We start from the raw sequence: 18733 nt of genomic DNA, 5'->3' as shown, positions 1-18733 counted from the left end.
AGGCAAGTAAAACAGGTTTGTTATTTTTATATATAATAATAAAAACAAAAAACAAAAAAACAAAAAACAAGACTTTACAATCACTTTAATAAAAGATAAAAAAAGATATACTCACAAATGAGTCATAAAAGTATATCTAGGTCCAGAATGGACATAAAGCGAACCAGATCATGAGACAGTTCCAAGCAAGTAAGAAGACCATCCAGATGGCTGACGTGTTTCAAGGGGAGATCCCCTCTTCCTCAGCGCTCAATGATCTGGTCGCTTTGCGTCATTGTGGACCCAGATATGCTTTTATGACCGATTCATGAGTATATCTTTTTTCACAACGCATGTCTATGGACTTTCATAATTTTGACACATGTATATTGTGTCACTTTTTATGAATTATTGCGTTGTGCATTTATGGGTGTTTGTGCCTTGCCTTTTTTGTTTATATTTCTTACGTGCATTTACATTTTCTTTTATTAACTAAAGTTTTACAGGCTGCCATTTTGGTGGTGGTGCCTCTTTTTTTTTTTTCTTTTAAAAGGATCTTCTAGCTGCCAACAGAGTTGGGGGATGTTAACACCACTGTCATTTTTTTTGGCCATCTCTACCCTATTAGGGAGATTTCAATTAACTTCACATCCTGTAGACTCAACAGGAAGTGAGGGAAATCTCTTCTACAGCTATCATGGAACAATTGTCACCATTGGAAGATATCCCAACTATTCCCCAAAATTTTGAACTTCCCTTCACATAAATTTCCAGTGCATCAGTGACAATTACAGCGGGGACCCAAACAGCAATTAAAATCTGACAGTGGTATTAACCGCTCAACGCTTTATACAAATAAAAATAAAAAAATCAGGTTGTGTTAAGTGATTGTAAAATCTCACTTTTTTTTCCTATAAAAATAACAAACATGTCATACTTACCTGATCTGTGCAGTGGTTTTGCACAGGGCAGCCCCAATCCTCTTCTTCTCGAGTCCCTCTCCTGTTGAGTGCTATGGGGGCACCCAAACCGAGCTGCAGCTTCCTGTGTCAATTCAGACATGGAACCCTGGTACCTCTCTCCTGATTGGCTGACTTTGATTGACAGCAGGGGGACCCAATGGTGCCGCTGCTGTGTCTCAGCCAATCAGGAGGGAAATTCTCGGACGGCCGAGGCACTTGTGGACATCGCTGGATAGAGATGGGCTCAGGTAAGTGTTAGGGTGTGCTGGTACGGCTGCTGCACACAGAAGGCTTTTTATCTTAATGCATTAGGCTAAAAAGTCTTCTGCCTTTATAGCCACTTTAGTTATACTTTAAGAAGATCAAAGACATAAGATGACAGAAGGACAACACTTGAACGCCTAGGTGGCAAAGGCTCACTTCTTAGAAGGGGGATATTACAGAGCATCCCTCTCCTCCTTCCCCAGCATCTCTGCACTGTAATCAACTTGTGGCATCGAAGAGGCATGAAAGATCTGCTGCCTGATATAGCTCAAATATTTCCCCAGCCACATGATATATATCACACACACACACACAAAAACTGAAATTAACTTACTCACAACCAGATGTCTTCTGCGACTCGTCAACAGACGAGAAGATTTTCTTCACACCTACAGCACAGAACAACGATAAATTTGATCCACAGTGCCACACAATCATAAATTATGCAAAATGAAAGCAAAAGCAAATTTGAATTTGTTGTGAGATAAGCTTTCAGTTTTCAGTTGAATGCCTCCGAGAAAAAAGTTAGGCCTGGTTCACACTGATACGGTTTCAGATGCAACTTTGGACGCACCGAATTGCAGGACAAAATCACATCAACGTGCATTTTTGATGCATTTTGTTTGCGATTTGTGCTGGTTGTTAAAAGCAGCCACCCACCGGTGTCCTAACAACCAGTGACTCATCCCTACTGTCACCAGCAAGAATAAGTCATTGGTTATCAAGGAGCTGGCACCTGCTGGCATCCTAACGATGAGTCATCCCTGCTGTCAGGAAAAAAAAACCAGCATAAATATTTAACTGAAAATAAATAAATGTGTGAGCATTTTATACCATATGGATTCTAAGGGGAACCCCACCCCCAAAATAAAATTGTGTGGGGTCCCCAAACAAAAGCCGTACTAGACCCCATCTGAAAATGCAGCCCGGCAGGCCAGGAAAGGGGGAAGGGGACGAGTGAGCCCTGTATCTGTATCCCTTTAGATCTGATTTCCTTTTGGGAGTATCTCACCAAAAAAAATGTAATTTTTGTTGCAGAGGATGCCCAAAATCTGACTTCGTACGGAAAATCAGTGAGCCAATCACACAAGCATGAAAGTACATTTCAGGGGGGCATTTTGTACACCATCTGTATGCAGAATACCCAAGGTTGCCATACTGCATTACATTTCACAGAAAATGCCAGCACTGCACAATTACAATATGATCTGTGTAGCAAAGGGCCTGGTCTGAATTCGGAAGGAGCGCACAGCGTGTTTTTGTTTTTCTTTGGTCAGCTCATTTGTTTACATTCTGCTGATCACCAAATTCTGAAAATCTTGTTGCCATTTCGCTATAACTCTCTCTTAGCATGATGTATTAGGACAGAAAAGAAAGTAATAATTGTGTGATACTAATTTAGAATTATCATTTTGAAGGTGTTCCAGGACTGAAACCTTTAAAAAAAAAAAAAATTAAGATTTTTTTCTTTTTACAAAAAGAAAAACGGACAATAAATAAATAAACACACACACACACACGACAGATCAGGAAGCCCACAAATAAAAGCGTAAGAAAATAAAATACTTTTTTTTTTTTTTTATAGCCTAGTGTCCCGTACAGTCGGACTGGGATACACAAAGTAAGGTCGACAGATATGTACAGTTGGTGCAGCTAGTAACAATCAATACACAGGAGTCATTGAACGATACAACTATACAATTACATTCCCAGTTTCACAGAGGCAGCTCAGAGAAGGAAAGGCTGAGCCCAGCTCTGACAGTACCCACTCTTCAACGACCCCTCCCCCTTGGAGGACCACCAGGCTTGAGGGGAAAACGTCTATGGAAATAACAGAGGAGGACAGGGGCATGTACGTCCGAGGATGAGACCCAAGAGCGGTCCTCCAGACCGTACCCTTTCCAATGCACCAGGTACTGTATGCGCCTATGGAACCTACGGGAGTCAACAATGGACTGTACTTCATCCTTCTGATGGTTCTCAACCTGTATAGGGTGAGGACGTGGCACCAAGGTGGTAAAGCGGTTGCAGACCAAAGGTTTCAATAAGGAGACATGAAACACATTACAGATGCTAGGAGGAAGGTCCAACGCGTAAGCCGCTGGGTTAATCCTGGGAAGGATACGGAAAGGCCCAATAAAATCGAGGTCCGAACTTCAAAGAACCTGGTAGGAAGGCGCAGGCAGGCGTCTGCGGTCAGCATGGAGGCTGTACCTATCATTAGCATGTTGCAAAGCCTCCTGGACTTGTGTCCAAGTGTAACGAAGACCACAGAGATGCTCCTCTAATGCAGGAATACTCTGCGGAACAAACGATGCAGGCAACACGGAAGGTTGGAAACCATAGTTAGCCATAAACTGGTACAAACCGGAAGCTGAATTTAAGGCACTATTGTGAGCAAACTCCGCCCACAGTAAGAGGTCTGACCAATTGTTATGATGGTCAGAAATATAGCAACGTAGGAATTGCTCCAAGGACTGATTGGCTCATTCTGCGGCCCCATTAGACTGCGGATGATACGCAGAGAAGAAAGCAAGCTGAATACCCAACTGTGCACAAAAGGCTCGCCAGAACCGAGACACAAACTGACTACCCCTGTCTGAGACAATCACCTTGGGTAGCCCATGTAAGCGGAAGATCTCCCGAGCAAAAATAGAAGCCAGTTCCTTAGAAGTAGGCGGTGGTATGAGAAATGCTGCGCTGACCCTCAAACCAAGTGGAAAAAATCAAAAGCAGCTGACACACAAACAAACCAAGTCAACTCAATATGTAAATAATTAAGAGCAGCGCTAAGGTCACCCAGCATAAACTAGGGACATGGGTGAAACATGTATACACCAGTGAAAAGGTCAAATAAAATTACAAAGTGAAAATAACCGGTCAGGTATAAACAAAATGTCTATGGTGAAGGGTGGAATAGCAAGGGACCAGAGTCCATAAAAATAGGATTAGTGGAATTCTTCTCAAAGGGGGAAGTGCTGGAACCCTGGAAGGTGAATTGGCACTCAAATGGAAGGCAGCCACAGGTAAACAAGCCACAAACATCTTCAAATGAAAGAGGTTGGGTACTCTTACCAGATCTGTAGGACGTATCTGCCGTATAGCAGTACGTCTATTAGGCATGAGGAGGTAATCTCCCGTAATATCCACCCGAATGATGTCCTGTAGGTCACGATCACCGGTGAGGAGTAGTTATCCTGGGTGGAGGTTGAACCGCTGTCGCACACGCTCTCCAATTCCGGAACAGGAGGGTCAGGAGGAGCTACTTGTAGATGGAGCCATGGAGAAAAAGAAAAAAGGGACTCCACATGGTGTAAGTCAATACAATGGGTTTTAAATGGATAAAAAACCTTTACAAGATAAAAGTGATCACAGGCGAATAAAAAATGGCAATGTGAGAAGCTGAAAACGCCAGCCCTACGCGTTTCGACTGCAAAGTCTTCAACAGGGGCATAAAACAGCCTCCCCACATTGCACTTATTTATAGACTGTACCCAACATTTGAAATTAACCAGGCCCACCCCCATCATGGCGGAACCGGAAGTAAAAAACAATGGAGGACAAACACTCTGATATGCTCTCATACAGTGCATATTACATATACAGTAGCATAGTACATGGGGCCAGAATATGGGGGAGGGAATCACAAGTCTAACAATTTTGAAAAAAATCACGGACACTATTGTCCGCACGGCTTGCATTCCAAGCCTCACAGACACACTCACTGGGGAGGAGACAACAACCGGCAGCCAATCTGCCGTTGGTGTCTCATCCATCCCTCTACGAGGAGCTTGCGCTCCAAGCCTCATGTGTCAGGGAGAGAGCGGCCAGCGCTGAGGCTGATATCGTCTCAGCTGTAGGGAGAGGACGTACATCGGGACAACTCCCACATAAGGAGCTTGCGCTCCACACTAGACATGCGTGGAGAAGACAGTGGAGTGATGACGCACTCCTCATCTCACCTAGCTCGCAATGGATTGGTCGCAAGCTCCAGGGCGGCCCCATCACACCCCCTTATATTCAATAGCAGTGTAAACACGACTCAAAACAGCAACAGTCTCATTCGCACAAGCTGTTACCCATAAGCCATCCTAGTACGGAAACGGGTATACCAACATAGATCAACAACATTACATAATCAAAAACGGGGTAACCATGTCACCTGACCCCTGCAGCCATGACAGAGTAATACGCGCTCAGGCCCCCCCAATGAGTGCAGAGCAGTGCCACAATGCCAACATGAAGGGGGAGGGACACAGAAAACCAAAAGCAAAGAAAAAAAAAAAAAAAAGGTAAGTATAATACCCATAAAAATGGAGATTATAAAAATCTTATAAAATATGTAGTCACAAGTGTATTAGTATAAACACTAAATAACTGATTAGTACGCCCCCATAGGCAGCTAACCACCCACTCAAAGGGTACCAAAAAATCAAATCACCCTCTAACCAAAAAAGAAGGTAAAAAAGGAACCTAAATTATGATCAAACCCCCAAAAGGTAAACCAATAAAGGTGTCATCCCACTAATCAGAAATGAATACAATAAATCCTAAATAAGTATTGTAAGTGACATACGGACTATGTTCCTACAAACTGACATAACAGTATGGATGTCATGCCATTTCCTCAAACTCAGTCCATCTAGGCCGAGCTTATAATATATCCCCTCCTAAATAAAAACAAAGATGGGAGGATAGATCATCATAGGACGTTAGTGTAGGACTGAGTGACCAATGGATATGACTCCCATGAATAACCAACCACTTGGGGGGAAACAATCAAGGATCCTGTCCCCCTCAAAACATGTAATGAGTCGTAAATTTTAAACAACCCCTTAACCATCACGTTAATATAAAACAAATGTAGTGTATTGAAAGACCGAAAACCAGAGGTGTGTCACGGTCCGAGAAAAGAGGTGCACATCACGCACGGCTAATGAAACTATTGATGTCCCACTCCACATTAATGCCATGCGGCGAATAGCACCTCAACTCATAAATCAATAAGTTTCGAGCCGTGACACACCTGAGACGAGACTCACCACTCCAGCGTGGGACGAATTTATCAATGATCAAAAGAAGTACCCATAGGGTCCCTATTGTGGCACTCCAGGTAGTGACGGGGAACACTGTGCTTAATGCAGCCCTTTTTAATTTTCGCAATGTGTTAGTTAACCCTGGTAGGAAAAGCCCTGGTAGTGCGCCCAACATATTGTCTCTTGCACGGGCAAGTGATGAGATATACAATATGTCGGGTAGCACAGGTAGTGAAATGTTTCATATTGTAGTCTTTGGATGTCACTGTGGAATGGAAGGTCACTGTTTTACGTCTCCCACTTGTATTATGCAAACACACATCGCACTTTCTGCAAGGGAAATATCTCTTGCAGTCCTGAAAAAAAGGAAACAGGACGGGGGGAACAATAGTGTTGGGAGCATCTTCATCTTGGACTGAGCGTGCACCACGGAAAATGACACCAGCCAGGTCCAGTAAAACAGGACCCAACACGCGATCATTTTTCAAAACCCTCCAGTGCCTGTCTATGATTTTCTTAATTTCGTTATGTTGAGTAGAGAATGAAGTGAAAAAAAGACCATTTAAAATGGTTCTCCCCCTGTACTCTAGAGCAATCCACCAGGAGTGAATTCCTCTCTACTCTTCTAACCTCCCCAATGATGGCATCAAGGTCAGAGGGTCTGTACCCTTTTTCCACAAATCTCTCCCTAAGGATCCGAGATTGGGACTGAAAGTCTTCGATGTTACTGCAGTTTAGTCGCAAACGAAGAAACTGTCCCTTGGGGACCGATCTGAGCCATTGCTGATGGTGACAGCTGTCTATGGGGATGTACACGTTACGGTCCGTGGGCTTGAAGAACGTTTTGAGGACCAGTTGCCGGTTGACTACAGACACCTCTAAGTCCAAAAAGTGGATGAACAAATAAAAATTATTCCTGCGCTACCATGTGCGGAGGGAGAGAAAGAAAATAGAGAAAATAAAAAACTGGGAAAATCCGCCTACACCGGATAGGGTACACCCTGCCCCTATTGGTTAGATAAATCATTAGAAATATGGTGCTGCGCTAATCCATTTGAAAAAATATGGTACATAAATAAGTGAAAATATAAATATATATAAAATAATATAATGACAGTGCTGATATCTATAAATCAAATTATCTTGAAACTCTATGAGGTAACAGTGTTATACTAGCGTGTTGATGTAAAACATAAAACACGTGATTAGGGTTGTTCCGATACCACTTTTTCAGGACCGAGTACAAGTACCGATACTTTTTTTCAAGTACTCGCCGATACCGAATACCGATACTTTTTTTTTATGTCATGTGACAGTGTTTTTTTTTATTTTCTTGGGGGGGGGGGGGCGGCGGTGTATGTGTGTGTGTGTGTGTAGATTTAAGGAGTTATTCCCGCGCTATCAGATATGGAAATGGCTAAGATTGGAAAAGCCGCATGCACCGATAAGGTGAACACCAGGCCTTTTTGAGTAAATGGTAAAAGTGAGTGGTGCTGCGCTAATCCAAAATAGGTGTAAGTAAATGTGTCAAAAATTCAGTGCAATTTCTTAAAAAATATATGTAAATATAACCACAATAATCAATAAATAAAATGGCTGGAGCAAACGTGGCAAGCATATATTAAAAAGGATGGTAGATCTAAGAATTGTGAACGTAGTGAATGTAGCTGCCTGTAACATTGGCTAGTAATAGAAACAATAAACATAAAAAATTACAAGTAAAAACATGTGCATCTATAAACCAGCAAAGTGTGCAGTGCAAACACAAAAGTGCAATGTGCAACTTTACAAGGTGATGACAAGACATCCTCCCTAAGAAACCAAAGTTCATATATAAGAGGGCACCCACCATCAGAGATTTAATAGTTAAAAATATAGTTGATCCCCCCAAAAAACAGTTTTCCTTTTTTACTGGAAATGGCTTTTATCCGTGTAAGAGGTGTTTCGCCTGCCTTAGAACGAAAAGACCAAATAAGAAGGTACTCAATTTTAGTTCAACCAGTACAGGTGAAAATCATGTAATCAAAGATTTTATCTGTTGTAACACTGAGGGGGCAGTTTACGCATTAGAATGTAGTTGCGGCCTCCAATATGTGGGCCGCACTAAGAGACCCCTGAGGACCCGCATCAAGGAACATGTCCAAAATATACTTAAGGGCTATGACAAGCATTGTGTGTCCAAACACTTCCTAACCTGCCATAATAAGGACCCCACACAGTTAAAGTTTTGGGGTATTACCCCATACACTAGACATTGGCGGGGGGGCCACAAGGTGAGAACTCTAAGCAAACTAGAATCCAAATGGATCTTCACCTTAGACACCTTCTGGCCCCGTGGCCTAAATATTGAGTTTGACCTAAACTGCTTCCTAAGTGACTTTTAATTCCCACCATTTTTAACTGTATTTTTACTTTAGTATTATTCCTCTTACAAAAATGCAAGGCAACCGTTTTTACCCTATGCAATGCTTTCCGCTAGGGCCTATATGAGCAGACTTTCTGTGCATCTTCCACCAGTTAGAGAACCAACATATAGTCTGTGGCAGGATACCACAATCAAAAGATACTGGCCATCCTTGCACACATATTTTACATACCTTAACCCATCAGAAACCTATACTCTATACCAATACCAGTCATTATAGGTAATTTGCATTTCTTAGTGCTTTTTATACTGTTCTAAATGTGTTTTTAATTATCTTATATATATCCTTCTTTGGGCCCTCTGCTGTTTTATTTATTTAGTATAAGCCTACTACTTTTATGGATCAATTTGTTTTCCAATAGGCTTAATATAAGTGTTCTGGCTTATTATATATTGTATTTTATATTCATTTTTTATTTCATTTTTATTTATATTTTTTATTTTGGTTTTTATTAGCACTGTTAGTGTTTGCTGCCTCTCTGTTCCCGTTCCCCGGGCTCCGCAGACCTCAACTACTATGGCAATTAATAGTGTTAGTAATTATGTCAGTTCTTTATATTTATTTGTATTACTCCCCTCCAATCTTCCCCCCGCTATTATCTGTATATATATTACGGTGATACTTCCTTTGCTGACAGCACCTCATCTGACATTATAGTCAGATGGTGCTTATTGGTTCCGCTATGTCAGCTGACACCTCCACACAGACATACATCTATGGCGGTAAGGTCAAAATCTATTGGAAAATGGCCGCCGTACCATTCCAATGAAACTTCGGGAAAATGGCCGCCGTATAGGGGTTAACATTAGACTATTTAAGGACACAATTTCACCCATTGTTTATCCCCTGATGAAGTCACGTGGTGTGACGTCACGCGTAGGGACGAGATAGGCTGAATACACTAACAGAGGCATACGAGCTCGCCGCTCGTCGAATTTGATACCACTGTTCTTTTATCTCCATGTGAGTACCTATTATTATTAATAAAGAGATATTTACTCATTAAACGGGATTACACTATTGGCTTTTCTTTTTGCCGATTACTCCCTACACCTACAATCCTCCCCCGCATTCTACCTGAGGAGACCCCATCCTTGGATCTAGGACAGTGAGGGACGTGTCTTTTGGAGACTATAGGTGGACGCCCTAATTACCATCTTGATACATGCTTTTGCCCTATTACCCTAAGGTAAGGGGCCATTACCTACCCGAGTGGTTTTTGTGCACGAAGAAAACACTGGATGTGGCTCACCTCAGCACTTTAATTGCAACGTGTGCATGCTAGCACGTTGCTGTCACTACTTTTTTAAACGGACTTTTATATGCATTTTTTTCATGCGTTTTTTTCTATGTCACTTTCCTTTTTTGATGTCAGTTTTACATATGTATTATATGAATATTAGCTAGTCATCACCTTGTAAAGTTGCACATTGCACTTATGTGTGTGTGTGTGTTTTGTTTTGTTTTTTTTTTTTAAATTTACAATTTTTATTTTTTACAATAATTTTTTTTTATTCTCTATTGCAATATGTGTTTTTTTTGTTTTTGTTTTTTTTTTTAATCAGCCCAAAGAGGAACGGAGGGGGAGAACGGAGGGGGACAGAGAAGGAGGGGGGAACGGAGGGGACAGCGGAGAGGCACAGAGGAGGAAAGAGGAACGGAGGGGACAGCGGAGGGGGACAGAAAAAGAGAGAAGAACGGAGGGGGACAGCGGAGAGGCACAGAGGAACGGAGGGGGCATGGAGGATAATGCAGTGACAGTCAGCGGTGAGCGATCACCGCTGTGTCACTAAAGCAGCTGAAAGCCGCTGGGGGAGAATCTTGTATCTCCCCCACGCGCCGATCACAGCTGACTAGGGCTGCAACTAACGATTATTTTCATAATCGATTAGTTGGCCGATTATTGTTTCGATTAATCGAATAATCGGTTAATAACCTTAAAAAAAGTTGGGCGTATGATTTAGTTAAAATGTAAATTTAAAAAAAAAGGCAAAGAGCAAAATCTCTTATCCACTCTGAGAATAACAGACAGAAGAGATATATACTGTATATACTATTAGAAGAGATATACTGTATATACTATTAGAGGAGATATACTGTATATACTATTAGAGGAGATATACTGTATATACTATTAGAGGAGATATTCTGTATATACTATTAGAAGAGATATACTATATATACTATTAGAAGAGATATATACTGTATATACTATTAGAGGAGATATACTGTATATGCTATTAGAGGTTGAATCTGGTAAATATCATCAGACTAGGATCTTTTTTTAAAGAAAAAAAAAAAGACGGTTTTGCAGATTTTCAAACAGAACTGTAATATATTATATGCTGGCCATACAAAAACAATGTCTTCCCTCAAAAAATTTTCATTTTAAGAACGTTCGTTCGATTTTCGAATCATTAGTGGCGTCAAATCGACGTTCGTTTTCAACCACAGTGACAGAAAAATTTAGAAATAATAGAAAATTTCTTGGTCAAAGGAATTTTTCAGACAGTGTATGTGATTTTCGTTCAGAAATTGCATTCATTTTAAAACAGAATGTTAAAAGCAAGTGAAAATTTCAAACAACATTCTTTCATTCAGCAAATGTACAAAGATTTTTCATATGAATATTCTCATCTGAAAATTGATCCGTGTGGCCAGCATAAGGCTCAGTACATGCCTATGCAGTTTGCTTTTGATCTGTTTCTACACTGCTTTTTGCTGTGCGTTAAGTACAGTATAGAGTGCCCCAATAACAAGGTAAAGAAAACTTCTGCCTTTAGAACCACTCACTTCCTGCCCAGGACTACAAGTCCCATGGGGCATTGCTCCTCACACATTCACAAGTTCTCAGGCACTTACTGACATGTGTGCTGTATGTGTGCTGCACTGTATTTCCTGATATGTAAACAAATAATGCATTCTGTATGCAGGCAGCTGGCCGATTAATCGATTATGAAAATAATAATCGATTAATTTCATAATCGATTAGTTGTCGATTAATCGATTAGTTGTTTCAGCCCTACAGCTGACTTTTAGGTATCGGGGGAAGCATCGGGAGCATTTGCCCGAGTACAAGTACTTGGGCAAATGCTCGGTATCGGTGCCGATACCGATACTAGTATCGGTATCGGGACAACCCTACACGTGATAGAGCAACATGTGATCAATACCATGTGCAGAGTAATCACAAATAAATATAACAGTAACTAACTCCAATAAAGTATGTGTAAATAATGTGCAACCAGGCACACAGCAAACAAACACAAAGGATAAAGTGACTAGTGCAAATGGGCAAGGTATAGGTGACAACTTGACTAGAAAAATGTGACAAACTAAAAAAGTCCACAAGTAAAAGTGCATAAGAAGTGATCCTCTTTAGGCAAGTGAGGTGACTTGAACAAATGGTGATATTTTCCTTATCGTGCAACACACCACACAATAGTGGGCAGTGGCCCCTTACCTGCAGGTAATGGGGTAATAGCATTAGCCAATTTTAGGCATGGCGGCCCTTATTCATGGGTGTAGGGATAAGGAGATCTTCCGAATGGCGGAACGCCAACTTCAACTAGTAGTAGGTTAGCTGCCTATGGGGGCGTACTAATCAGTTATTTAGTGTTTATACTAATACACTCGTGACTACATATTTTATAAGATTTTTATAAGATCCATTTTTTGGGTATTATACTTCCCTTTTTTTTTTCTTCTTTCTTTGCTTTTGGTTTTCTGTGTCCCTCCCCCATCAGGTTGGCATTGTGGCACTGCTCTGCACTCACTGGGGGGGCCTGAGCGCGGGGGCATGGCTGCAGGGGTCAGGTGACATGGTTACCCCGTTTTTGATTATGTAATGTTGTTGATCTATGTTGGTATACCCGTTTCTGTACCAGGATGGCTTATGGGTAACAGCTTGTGCGAATGAGACTGTTGCCGTTTTGAGTCGTGTTTACACTGCTATTGAATATAAGGGGGTGTGATGGGGCCGCCCTGGAGCTTGCGACCAGTCAATGCGAGCTAGGTGAGATGAGGAGTGCGTCGTCACTCCACTGTCTTCTCCACGCATGTCTAGTGTGGAGCGCAAGCTCCTTATGTGGGAGTTGTCCCAACACCTGCTGGTGATTGGTCTCGATGTACGTCCTCTCCCTACAGCTGAGACGACGTCAGCCTCGGCTCTGGCCGCTCTCTCCCTGACACGAGGCTTGGAGCGCAAGCTCCTCGTAGAGGGATGGATGAGACACTAGTGGCAGATTGGCTGCCGGTTGTTGTCTCCTTCCCAGTGAGTGTGTCTGTGAGGCTTGGAACGCAAGCCGTGTGGACAATACAGTGTCCGTGATTTTTTTCAAAATTGTTAGACTTGTGATTCCCTCCCCCATATTCTGGCCCCATGTACTATGCTACTGTATATGTAATATGCTTGTATGAGAGTATATCAGAGTGTTTACGTCCTCATGGATTTTTACTTCCGGTTCCGCCATGAAGGGGGCGGGCCTGGTTAATTTCAAATGTTTGGTACAGTCTATAAATAAGTGCAATGTGGGGAGGCTGTTTTATGCCCCTGTTGAAGACTTTGCAGTCGAAACGCATAGGGCTGGCGTTTTCAGCTTCTCACATTGCCATTTTTTATTCGCCTGTGATCACTTTTATCTTGTAAAGGTTTTTTATCCATTAAAACCCCTTGTTTTGACCTACACCATGTGGAGTCCCTTTTTTCTTTTTCTCCATGGTTCCATCTACAACTAGCTCCTCCTGACCCTCCTGTTCCGGAAATGGAGAGCGTGCGCAACAGCGGTTCAACCTCCACCCAGGATAACTACACTCCTCACCGGTGATCGTGACCTACAGGACATCATTCGGGTGGATATTACGGGAGGTTACCTCCTCATGCCTAATAGACGTACTGCTATACGGCAGATACGTCCTACAGATCTGGTAAGAGTACCCAACCTCTTTCATTTGAAGATGTTTGTGGCTTGTTTACCTGTGGCTGCCTTCCATTTGAGTGCCAATTCACCTTCCAGGGTTCCAGCACTTCCCCCTTTGAGAAGAATTCCACTGATCATATTTTTTATGGACTCTGGTCCCTTGCTATTCCACACTTCACCATAGACATTTTGTTTATACCTGACCGGTTATTTTGACTTTGTTATTTTATTTGACCTTTTCACTGGTGTATACATGTTTCACCCATGTCCCAAGTTTACGCTGGGTGACCTTAGAAGTAGGCAACTTGAGTGGAATACAATGCAACATTTTCAAAAACTGGTCAACCACCATAAGGATAACTGTGTTGCCCTGGGAGTTTGGCAACTCCACAATGAAATCCATAGACAGGTGGGTCCAGGGCCTCTCTCCATTGGGTATGGGTTGTACAGGCAGCTACCAAGGCGGTTACATCAGCATGTAATAGAGCGATTTGAATATTTTTTTTTTTCTGGACACTGCGCCGCTCCTGAGGAGCTGCGGGCAGGAGATTTTAGGCGAGGCCGCGGCTTCCGACCTCACGTACTAGGCCTAAGCCGCAGCCTCACCTAAAAACTCCTGCCCGCAGCTCCTCAGGACCGGCGTGGTGGAAAAAAAACAAAAACAAAAAACAAAATCGATTTGCTGAAATTTTGAATCAATTTGACCTCTCAACTCGATTCAAATCGTTTTTTTTCCCCAGCCCTAGCATGTAGACTAGGCCACCAGAATTGTTGGGAAATGGCCCAAAAGAGTTGATTCTTCCCAGGGTGGCCAGCAGCCTTGGGAGAATGGTAAGTCTGGAGCACGGCAGTACGGAGACTCTCGGGAACAAAGCAGCGGTCACAAGGTTTCTCAGGAGGAACATCAACCTGAGCAGCAAGAATTTTGTCACCCAAAGGAGAAGTAAGACTGGTGTGAACCGTAGCCAGAATACGATCAAGAGGAATCACAGGGAGCGGAACCGACTCCATCTTGGAAGTGGAGGAAAATTGTCGTGACAAGGCGTCAGCCCTTTTAGTACCGGGTAAGAATGAGACAATGTAATTAAAACTGGACAAGAAAAGAGTCCATCGCGCCCTTCTGGGAGAGAGGCGCTTAGCCTCAGACAAGAATGTGAGATTCTTATGGTCAGTAAGAATGAGAACCGGCACAGTGGTACCTTCAAGGAGATGTCTCCATTCTTTCAGGGCTAAAATAATCGCCAACAGCTCTCTGTCACCAATCTCGTAATTGCACTCTGCCGGTGACTCAGAGTTAGGACGCTGAGACAGAAGGGTGCCAACTCCAGTCTCAGAAGCATCAACTTCTAGGATAAAAGGCAACGTGGGAACAGGGTGTGCCAACACAGGAGCAGAAACAAAGGCAACCTTGAGACTCTCAAAGGCCTTATTAGACTCTGGAGACCAACTCTGTGGGTTGCCGTTTTTCCTGGTCATATCGGTCAGGGGCTTGACCAAAGACGAGAAGTTACGAATAAACTTCCGACAATAGTTGGCAAAGCCAAGAAAACGAGGACATAAACCCATGGTTCGAGGCCACTGTAGGACCGCAGAAAGTTTCTCTGGGTCCATCGAAAAACCAGCAGTGGAAATGACATGCCCAGGAATTTCACCTGTTCACAATGGAATTTGCACTTTACCAATTTACAATAGAGATTGTTCTCTCGTAGTCTCTGAAGCACAAGACAGACATCTGTGTGGTGACTCTCTAGGGACTTGGAAAATATGAGGATATCGTCGAGATAAACCACCACACATAACTGCAACAAATCTCGGAGGACATTGTTAATGAACTGGAAAAACTGGAAAACTGCCGGAGCATTACAAAGGCCAAAAGGCATTGCGAGATACTCATAATGACCTGATCTGGTATTAAATGCAGTTTTCCACTTGTCGCCCTCCTTAATCCTGATGAGATTGTATGCCCCTCTCAAATCAAGCTTTGTGAAAACCGTTGCTCCCTTGAGGCGGTCAAATAACTCCGTAATCAACGGAATGGGATAGGCATTCTTAATCGTGCAACGATTGAGACCCCTATAATCAATACGAGGTCTCAGTTCACCACTCTTCTTCACAAAAAAGAAACCAGCACCAGCAGGAGACGAGGATTTGCAGATGAAACCACGAGAAAGTGCGTCTGCAACATACTCCTCCATGGCCTTATCCTCCAAGACCGACAAAGGGTAAACCCGGCCACGAGGGTGCATGGAACCAGGTTGAAGGTCAATTGCACAATCATATGACCGGAGTGGAGGCAAACTAACGTCTTCACCTTTGTCAAAGACATCGCTAAAATTGCGGTACTCCTCCGGCAGGGAGGAGAGTGAAGAGGTGCACAGGACCTTGGCTACCCTCTGGAAGCATCTCTCACTGCACTGTGGCGACCAAGACAGAACCTCAGCACGGAGCCAATCAAAAGAAGGGTTGTGCCTCTGTAACCAAGGATAACCAATAACCAGCGGAAACTTAGGTGAGCAAATAACTTGGAATTGGATTATCTCATGGTGAAGGGCCCCTACGGCCACAGACAACGAAACAGTCTCATGAGTCACATGGGCAGGCTGTAGAGGTCTCCCGTCAAGAGCCTCAATGGCAAGTGGAGTGTCATGCAGCTGCAGCGGAATCGAGTGCTTCGATACAAAGGCAGCATCAATGAGCAAACCTGATGCCCCAGAGTCGATCAGAGCCTGTATCTCGACGGATGACTCAGCTCAAGACAGGATAACCGAAAACCAGAGGCTTATCTTTCTGGGAAACTGGAGACGAAAAAACACCACCTAAGGTCTGTCCCTGACAGGACCTCAAGGTTCAGGCGTTCTCTGGAGGGGTAGGACAAGAGACCTGCCTGGCCACAATAAAGGCACAATCTCTTCCTCCTCCTAAAGGCTCTCTCATCTGCAGAGAGATGCGTGAAGCCCATGCGCATGGGTTCATCTTCACTGACCGACTCGGTACCAGGAGGAATGGGAGGTGAGGGAGGCAAGGGTGGGACTGCAAAGCTCAGAGACAAATGTACAGGAGGCTTGCGCCAGCGCTCCTTAAAAGAGAGTCTTTCTCTGAGTCTGGAGTCAATGAGGATGGCAAATGTGATCAACCTCTCCAGCTCAGTGGGTATATCTCGGGCTGCTATCTCATCCTTGATGTTATCAGAGAGACCATAAGAGAAGGCAGCCACAAGGGCCTCATTGTTCCAAGCAACCTCTGCTGCCAGAGTACAGAATTCAATGGCGTAATCGGCAACAGTTCTCATACTCGGTTTGATGGACATGAGGCTCTTGGCAGCAGAAGCAGAGCGTGCGGGAACGTTAAATACCCTTTTGAAGGAAGCCACAAATTCTGGGCAACTCAGGACCACGGGTTTTTGCGTCTCCCATAGAGGGTTTGCCCAAGCCAAGGCGCTCTCAGAAAGCAAAAGATATCATGAAACCCACTTTGCTTCTGTCCGTGGGAAACGCCTGGGGCAGCATCTCAAAGTATAACCCAACCTGGTTGAGAAACCCTCTGCATGGAACTGGATCGACCCCAAATCACTGGGGAAGCAGAGCGGAACCAGACATGCCTCTTATAGAGGTAATACTCGAGGCGGGTGCCTGCACAGAGACTGGCGCAGCAGCAGGGATGGCCTGCAACACAGGTTGTACCGGAGCAGCCATAGTGGAAGATTCCAGGTGAGCCGTGCGACTCAGGAGCGTTTGTAACGCCAAGGAAAACTGATCCACGCGGTGATCCTGGTCATCCAATCTGGAAAAATTACCAACAAGTGGACTGACTGCATCTTCTGAATTCATGGCCTTCGCCTACTCTCAGAAACCATGAATCAGACCGAGACAGAAGTACAGTTAATCACACTTGTTTAATAATAATAAAAATGTAAACAGAGTAAGCGTAGTCAATACATAGCCAGAGTTCAGTAACCAGATCGGGTAGTCAGCCAATGCCAATGTCAGAGAGCCAAAGATCAACGTAGAAGTACAGCAAGCAGGATCAGGAGCCAGAAGGAAGGGACGTCAGCCGAGCAAGTCTTCAACAGGAACGCAGAAGAAAGTCTCTGAGATGTGATCAAAGGCGAAGGCAGAGATGAAGTGAGCTGGACGGCTTTAAGTAGGCAGGAATGATGAGCAGATCATCAACAGCTGAGTCACTGTGGACAGAAAGGAGCTGGCAATTAGCCAACAGCTGAGCGGCCAGCTAAGAGAAGGAAGGGCTGAGCCCAGCCCTGACATATATGAAGAAAACATGGCAGGAATATATGTGGGTTTAGGAGGGGAGCGCTTGATTGTCTGTCTCCCGCCCCCCCCTTTCCTGACCTGCCGGGCTGCATGCTCAGATAAGGGTCTAAGTATAGATTTTGGGGGGGACCCCAGGCTGTTTTTTTAAAAAATTTTGCTGTGGGTGGCTTAAATTTCATACCAGACCCAAAGAGCCTGGTAAGCATTGGGGTGGGGGGATCCCACGCGGGTTTTTTTTTTTTCAACATTTTTAGTTGTTGCAATGACCTAGAAGTAAATTAATCACTAATCCGGTGCTCATGGAAATTTAATTAAATTGGCATATATGAACACGTGAGCTGCTACTATAACATAAAAATAGCAAAGTCTCAATTCCCGTCAATAGCAAAACATTGACGGGAATTCTTTCTCCACTGTATCCAAAATTAAAAAAAAAATAAATAAAATTTGGGTTAAAGAGACACCAACTCTGAGCTTATGCGACCCCTAGACCATAAAAAACATATTATGGTTTTATGTTCTAGAGGTCGCATAAGCTCAGAATTAGGGTCTCTTTAACGCAAATTATTTTTTTACGTTTTGGATACAGTGGAGAAAGATTGGTATTCCTGTCAATGTTTTGCTGCCATGAGAGTACCACTTTAAACACCTGGAAGAAGGTTGGAGTGTGAACATCCCTCACTGTAAAAGTATTCTATGATACTGAGACTGGTTGAAGATCCCGATCTTGAGTGACTTAAGGTGAAAGACCCACCTAAAAGGCGTATATTATATATCTGGTGAGTGCAAATTTTGAGGAACCTGCCGATAGCTGAGGAGTCATTGGTTTTTAACCACTTCAATACAGGGCACGTATACGCCTTCCTGCCCAGACCAATT

The 18733-nt window shown here is 43.4% G+C and overlaps 1 protein-coding gene across 7 annotated transcripts in view; it reads right to left on the bottom strand.

Annotated features, from left to right (window-relative positions):
• The window catches only part of TRAF2 (TNF receptor associated factor 2), a 145417-nt gene that overhangs the window by 53661 nt on the left and 73023 nt on the right, over positions 1–18733 (bottom strand). For 5 of the 7 annotated variants that reach the window (XM_073599966.1, XM_073599962.1, XM_073599965.1 and 2 more), the window contains exon 3: positions 1540–1594. The exons of 1 other annotated variant lie outside the window; for it this stretch is intronic. The gene's annotated coding sequence lies outside the window, so the exon portion shown is untranslated. The remainder of the gene's footprint in view (positions 1–1539; positions 1595–18733) is intronic. One more of the 7 variants, XM_073599964.1, reaches the window with a different exon arrangement.

This window comes from Aquarana catesbeiana, linkage group LG09 (assembly GCF_042186555.1).
Source record: "Aquarana catesbeiana isolate 2022-GZ linkage group LG09, ASM4218655v1, whole genome shotgun sequence".
Classification (NCBI taxonomy): domain Eukaryota; kingdom Metazoa; phylum Chordata; class Amphibia; order Anura; family Ranidae; genus Aquarana; species Aquarana catesbeiana.
The sequence above is the reverse complement of the archived record's forward strand: the minus strand, read 5'-3'. Positions and strand labels throughout refer to the sequence as shown.